At 31.3% G+C, this 6444-nt stretch overlaps 1 pseudogene; it reads left to right on the top strand.

Moving 5' to 3' along the window:
- Positions 1–5272: 5272 nt before the first annotated feature.
- Positions 5273–6162, top strand: LOC148193617 (vacuolar iron transporter homolog 4 pseudogene; annotated as a pseudogene).
- Positions 6163–6444: the final 282 nt, after the last annotated feature.

Consider the following 6444-nt stretch of genomic DNA (forward strand, 5'->3'; position numbering starts at 1 on the left):
TGTGGGGACTTTACAAATGTGTACTGAGAGTAACAAAAGAAAGCAATATGTATGTAAGCAATGACAAAGATCTTAGCTTTTAGAAGAGATTGAAAGGGTGAAATCTATGTTCAAACACATAATATCTATTAGCACAAAGCTGAAGAGAAGAAGTTTTGATGATGTCTCAAAGTCAAGTCTCAAGTGCTCTTGTTGTAGGAAGATATTCATGAAGACTTGTTTTTTATATTAAACATTTTGTAATTTAGTAGATTGATATATAGGGTGTGGTTTATCTTTGATTCTATGTATTATTTGCCTTAGGTTGTGTTTAAATGCGTTTTGAATCAGAAAACCTCATTTTATACTTAAGATCATATCGATTACCAACTTATGATAATCAATTATTAGTAATCGATTATGACTTGCCATAATCGATTATCACGAGTAATTTTGAGAATTTTCAAGCAACTTTTTGACTGTTGTGCATTCATTGATGCATGATTGATTACCATAAGTGGATAATAGATTATTACACGCTAGCTAACAACAAATTTTTGGAGGTATCTTTGAGTGAAATCTATATAAATTAGATTGGGACTCTCATTCTAAAATACAGAACAAATACAAAACTCATATCTTTTCTGGTATGTGTTGTGATAAGTGTTCTAGGGTTTGTGTAACCCTTGTGTGTTGGCTTTGAGAACTTGGTGTGGACATATAGTTAGAACTTTCACTAGGAGTGTGATTGAGTATTGTTGTTGTTGCTGAGTTAAAGTCTGTCATCCTTTGTGAAGATTCAAAGGAGGTGTTTGTGAAGATTTAAAGGAGGTGATCATCCTTCGTGAAGCATTTAGAGGAGGTGTTCATCCCTTGTGGGTTTCAAGGAAAGTGAATTTCATCTCTTGGGGTAACAAAAGAGGTGTTCTAACCTTAAACTGTTTTATTTTCTTTATGATTGTAATAGTTTGTTGGCTTGTGATAGTTAAGTGTTAATTCTCGGTTGAGATTAACAATTGGACGTATGATCTGTGTGATTCGAACCAGTATAAAAATCACCTATGCAATTTTCTCTCTTCCTTACTCTTTAATTTGTTTAAAATTGTTGTTAAGAAATTTATATTTTATGAGGAAATTACTAAAGGTATTATTTGCAATAAAAAACCAATTCACCTCCTCTTGGTTTGTTATACACGCTAACCATTCCGTTGCACCGCTTTGACAATATCTTGATGAATGTATGTAAATTTTATATTTATAAGATATTAATTTATTGTTGAAAAAATAAGTTCTAGTAGATTTGCAATTAAGTGAATTTCTTCATCAAGATGTACTGATTGTACATGTAAATCCCTTTGACATTTAGGTATTGGCAACAAAGAGGGCACTTATGGAACAAATACGATTTCAATTATCTAAATTAACAACTAATAATCTTTATTAGTCGAACACAAAATTGTAGAACAAAAAAAATTAAATCCAAATACAACAAGTTAGCAAAAGCAAAAATGAATACCAAAATTTCCTTTGTCGACTAGCATTATTTAAGTTGACACTAGTAGTATATGTTATTACATTTTGATGTTAACGTTACATCATCAAGACCTTTAGAATTACTATTGATAAAGCTCTTAACAACGGTTAAAAAGAGGAATCAACAACGGTTCATGAATTGTTGTTAATCAAGGTATTCTTGAATGTCCTATTCAATCGATGATAGGTGAAATCGTCATTGTTTATGGAGCTTTTAAAGACGATTTTTTAACTAAACTATATTGTCAAACTTTTTCCAACTGTGAGACTAGAACGACATGACAAAAAGGATGTTCCAAAGGCGACAGAGACACTGCTCCAAATGCAAAGAGAGGTGTAGTAGGGAGGTTCCAAAATGTGGCCGGATGGCTTCCCAATTGCAATGGCAAATGACAAAATGCAACAGTGTTGAGTGACAGACAATAATCGTGGAGATTAGTGGCCAAAGAAATGAGTTGCAGGTAGGAAAAGAAGAAAATTTCGAAGTGAAATTGATGAATGTTTACACTGCAATATTGTGTTGAGTAAAATATATTTCTAAAAAACGACGAAGGTTTTGAAACGAAACTATCGTTGTTTTTTTATTTATTTAAACTGAATTTTTAATCACAATTTTAGAAGTCAAACATCATTGTTTTCTTAAGTTTTAATGACAGTGTTGGTAGGAATCCATTGTTGTTTTCTAAATTGGACTTTTAACGACAAAAAGAGAACCACCGTCATTTTTTTTTTAAATTTGACTTTTAATGGCAACAAGGAACTGTCATTTAAAAACTTCATTTTATTTTAAGATTGTTACCACAATTTTTATTACAACAAAGAGTCTAGTGGTTAAAATGGGCAGTTGAAGACCTTTTCTTTCAATAATGAGTCGATTTGTACACATATGCTGTTGATGCTGATCACGGGTTAGTGTCCACCTTTCATCATTTGTATCAATTTTCGCTCCATGTTAGAAAAAAAAAAGTAAATTTGAAACTGTATACAATAAATGGAAAAAAGTTATTTCACAAATATTTTTTAACGTTATTGACACTTATCTTTATTCTTTTTTTTTCTCTTTTTCTTCTTTTAAAATATATAAAAATTCATTTTTATGACTATTTTACATATGTACGTACCATTATTTTACTTTAGTGTAAATAGTTTGGTCTTTTCATGTGGAAGGATTTCTTAAGGAAATTTGTATCTTACCTTCTTACTAGTTTTTTAAGTTTAAGTTAGTCTATCTTTCCCAAACTTTTGTAACTACTTTATTTTATATATTATAGTGTCGTTATGACTGAAAGAAATGATAAACACGGGCAAGTTGTCAGTCTAGCTAGTTGTGATTGTAGTATATATAGTGATGTATATGCATTCTCTTTTATTTAAAAAGAAAATTGTAGAGATTGTAAATTTTTTACTTAACAAAAATATTTCTCTGGGTTAGTATATTTTATTCCTATACTCAACATAATGGATTTGGGGATCCAAGTATTTATGATTAAATAAGTTAGGGGAGTGTGTATTCCGCAAGAAAGCCACATGCCACATCATTGAATACCAAACATAAAAGAATTAAAATTAAAACTAGTATCTTCTCGTTGCATTTAATTCCATTAAGAAAATATTATTTCAAAGTGGAATGTGCATTATTGCTAATTTTCCCGTAGTGGGTTCGTCAGGTTGTACTTTTTGTCTGCTTTAAGGACATGCAGTGAGAATACTGAAATTCCCACTCAATTTCTCCAATTTTAAATTTTTAACGTGTTCAATTTCACTTTGTTAGGTATTCTTATATCAGATTCCTTTCTCTTTCCTTTCACACAACCATATAGTTCGTAACAAGTTATTTCTTGTGGCCTCTTGCTGTTTGCAGACAAAACCCATTAGTAAATATAATTATCATAATACTATAGCAGGATTTGTAATATTTACCTGGTTGTTTAGCAGATTCTTTATGTTAAATTTATGGGTTTTAGAACTGTTCGATAATTTGAAAAACTCCAAAAGAATCACTTGAATGTTAAAATTGTTAAATGAGTATTTAACTTGATTCATACTAAATTTTGTTAAAAAAAATTAGTTTAGTACAAAATAGTTAAATAATATTATTTGTTTAACCAACTCTTTTAACCACTGCTATGTCTTATACTATTTAGTAGGAAAAATTGTTGAGCTAAATTGATTAACTTCAAACCATTCGGGTTAGCTCTGCATATACTAAATAACAAAGAAAATGCTAATCAATGCTTTTGATTTTTGACTTCCCGTATTCATACACATATTCACTTTCTTTCACATGCAAAATTATGGTGAATGATATTTCAACTATATTCTTTTCTTTCTCCAAAAATGAAACTAATTACTCCCCGACAATCATCCTTGGCATTTTCGAATGAAGTCTGTTTCTAATTAATGCCCATTACGTAAGTATTCATGTTGCAGAGTTTCTATGTCGTATATATTCAGTACAGATATACAGACTGTATAAGAATTCTATGGTTACCACGTTTGTATTTTGCTCAAACAAAGAACAACAATTTATCTGGTTAAAGTGATTAATATAGGATTAACTTTTCTTATCTGATGCATGTCTTGTAATAGTTGAACAGAAAAAAGAAAATCATTATCTAACATGTATAAACTAAACAGATGTAGGGTTATTGAAAGAAAGGTTATCTTTAATAAGTCACTTTAAGGGAAAATTTTCTTAAATTGCAGAAAGATAAATTTAATGCCAAGTTTTGGCTGTTTTTGCTTCAAGAAAGTGCGTAGCCTTATCTTTCGTGTGGATTACACACTCCTCCAATTTATTATTTACAAACTTTAATTGCCACTATATCCGGTGGAGTGTGCACACTCCATCAAATATAATATATATATATATATATATATATATATATATATATATACATTAATTATATGTATACCTATTTCTATCTCATTGCCAAGTGTTTCATTTCTTTTACTGGGATATTTTCCTTCTATCATTGTCTAAACTACTTAAAGTTTACATATTGATTTATCCGTAAGATTGAAAAAACAATAAAAATTTACACTCGTCTTGTATAGTGGAACAATTATAAGTAATATGGATCCTCTCAAGAAATTTTCCTAAACGATTAACGAGAGACATAAATAGAATGATAACATTGAATAGGTTCCATATTCACTTTTTTCATTTGTTCGTTTTTCCCCCCTGCTCACATGGTTTTATATGAATATTGCACGGCTCATGAGTTTAATTTGTCAGTTTTATATCTTTAAGTATGGAAATCTTTTATGCATTCACTAAATATGTTCGAAAATAATTGTCATTTTAAGAATTTTAATTTATTTTAAAGCTATTTTAAAATAATTAGTCATTTGGAAAACTGAAAGGACATTATTTGTCTATATATCCACCATGTGTAATGCGTATATAGACTTTGAATGCAGCAACATAAAACAGATAAGTCTCTAAACAAACATGCAAGCTAAATTTCCATTCCTTCATTTCTTCATCTATATTATGACTTTCAAACTAATGAACCAAAAATGTAAACATTATTGAACCAAGCAAGAGGATACTATCTACAATGAGACTTGGATCCATTTTTTGGTGGTGAATTTTTAACCAGTCACTAACTTATAGTTAGTGCTGTCCTGATCACCACACAACTCCTTTATAAATATTTAGGTCATTTACGCCTCAAACTTGACGATTCCTCACACTATAAATATTCATCGCTAGAAGCGTGTGCTCTCCACAAGCTCTTCATATAACATAATTCTCATAAATTTCCTCCTTTTCCATATTAAGTATTTCCCAACTTCATTTCACCTTTATTATCCCACATGGCCAACCTTGGAGCTAGAACCAATGGAATCTCATCAAACCAAGTTGAGATCCCTATCCATGCAAATGGTGTGGAGTCAAAACCAAGAGAAGAGAGCAACATCGACTACTCTCAAAGGGCTCAGTGGCTTCGAGCAGCAGTGTTGGGAGCCAATGATGGGTTAGTCTCTGTTGCTTCACTTATGATTGGTATTGGAGCCGTTAAGAAAGAGATCAGTGCCATGCTTGTTGCTGGTTTTGCTGGATTAGTTGCAGGGGCTTGTAGCATGGCAATTGGAGAGTTTGTGTCTGTGTACACTCAGTATGACATAGAGGTGACTCAGATTAAAAGGGAGAGAGAGGCTAATAACAATGGAGGAATGGATGGAGAATCTGAAAGGGAGAAGCTACCAAACCCTTTTCAGGCTGCACTGGCATCAGCACTGGCATTTTCTGTTGGTGCATTGGTGCCAATGCTAGCAGCTGTGTTTATAAGGAGCCACAAGATTAGGATGGGAGTTATTGGTGGTGCAGTTAGCTTGGCATTGTTGGTGTTTGGAGGGATAGGAGCAGTGCTTGGAAAAACTCCAGTGAAGAAATCTTGTTTGAGGGTTCTGATTGGAGGTTGGATGGCCATGGCCATAACATTTGGCCTCACTAAATTGGCTGGCTTTGCTGAACTTTGAACATCATCAGTTACTTGTCATTTAAGTTGTGGCTTCTTTTTTTAAGGGAATAAGTTGTGGCTTCTTTAGGATATTAGGATTCATTGAGTTTTCTATGATGTCTCCGAGCTTTATCTCAACTCTTTATCATGTTTGCTTTTAGTATTTCGTGTAGTATGTGAAACTGTCACAGTGGAAATACATGTATAATATGTGTGTATTGGTGTCAATGTACCACTATGTATTAATATTTGAAGTTAAATATATTTGTATCCATTAACTTAACTAGAAAATTGAAGTTAATCTGTTTTTAAAATTTTGTACTAATTTCTCAATTTTATAATAACTTAAATTTAGTCATTTTAATAACTTTTTTTTTTGTGATTGTAAAGACATTTTTTAATAAATATTGAATATGTAAGCAGAATAAACAACTAAAATCCTATCGTAAACTTAACAAAATTA

The sequence above is a fragment of the Vigna umbellata genome, chromosome 9 (genome assembly GCF_029865625.1).
Source record: "Vigna umbellata cultivar VRB3 chromosome 9, Vumbellata_1.0, whole genome shotgun sequence".
NCBI lineage: Eukaryota > Viridiplantae > Streptophyta > Magnoliopsida > Fabales > Fabaceae > Vigna > Vigna umbellata.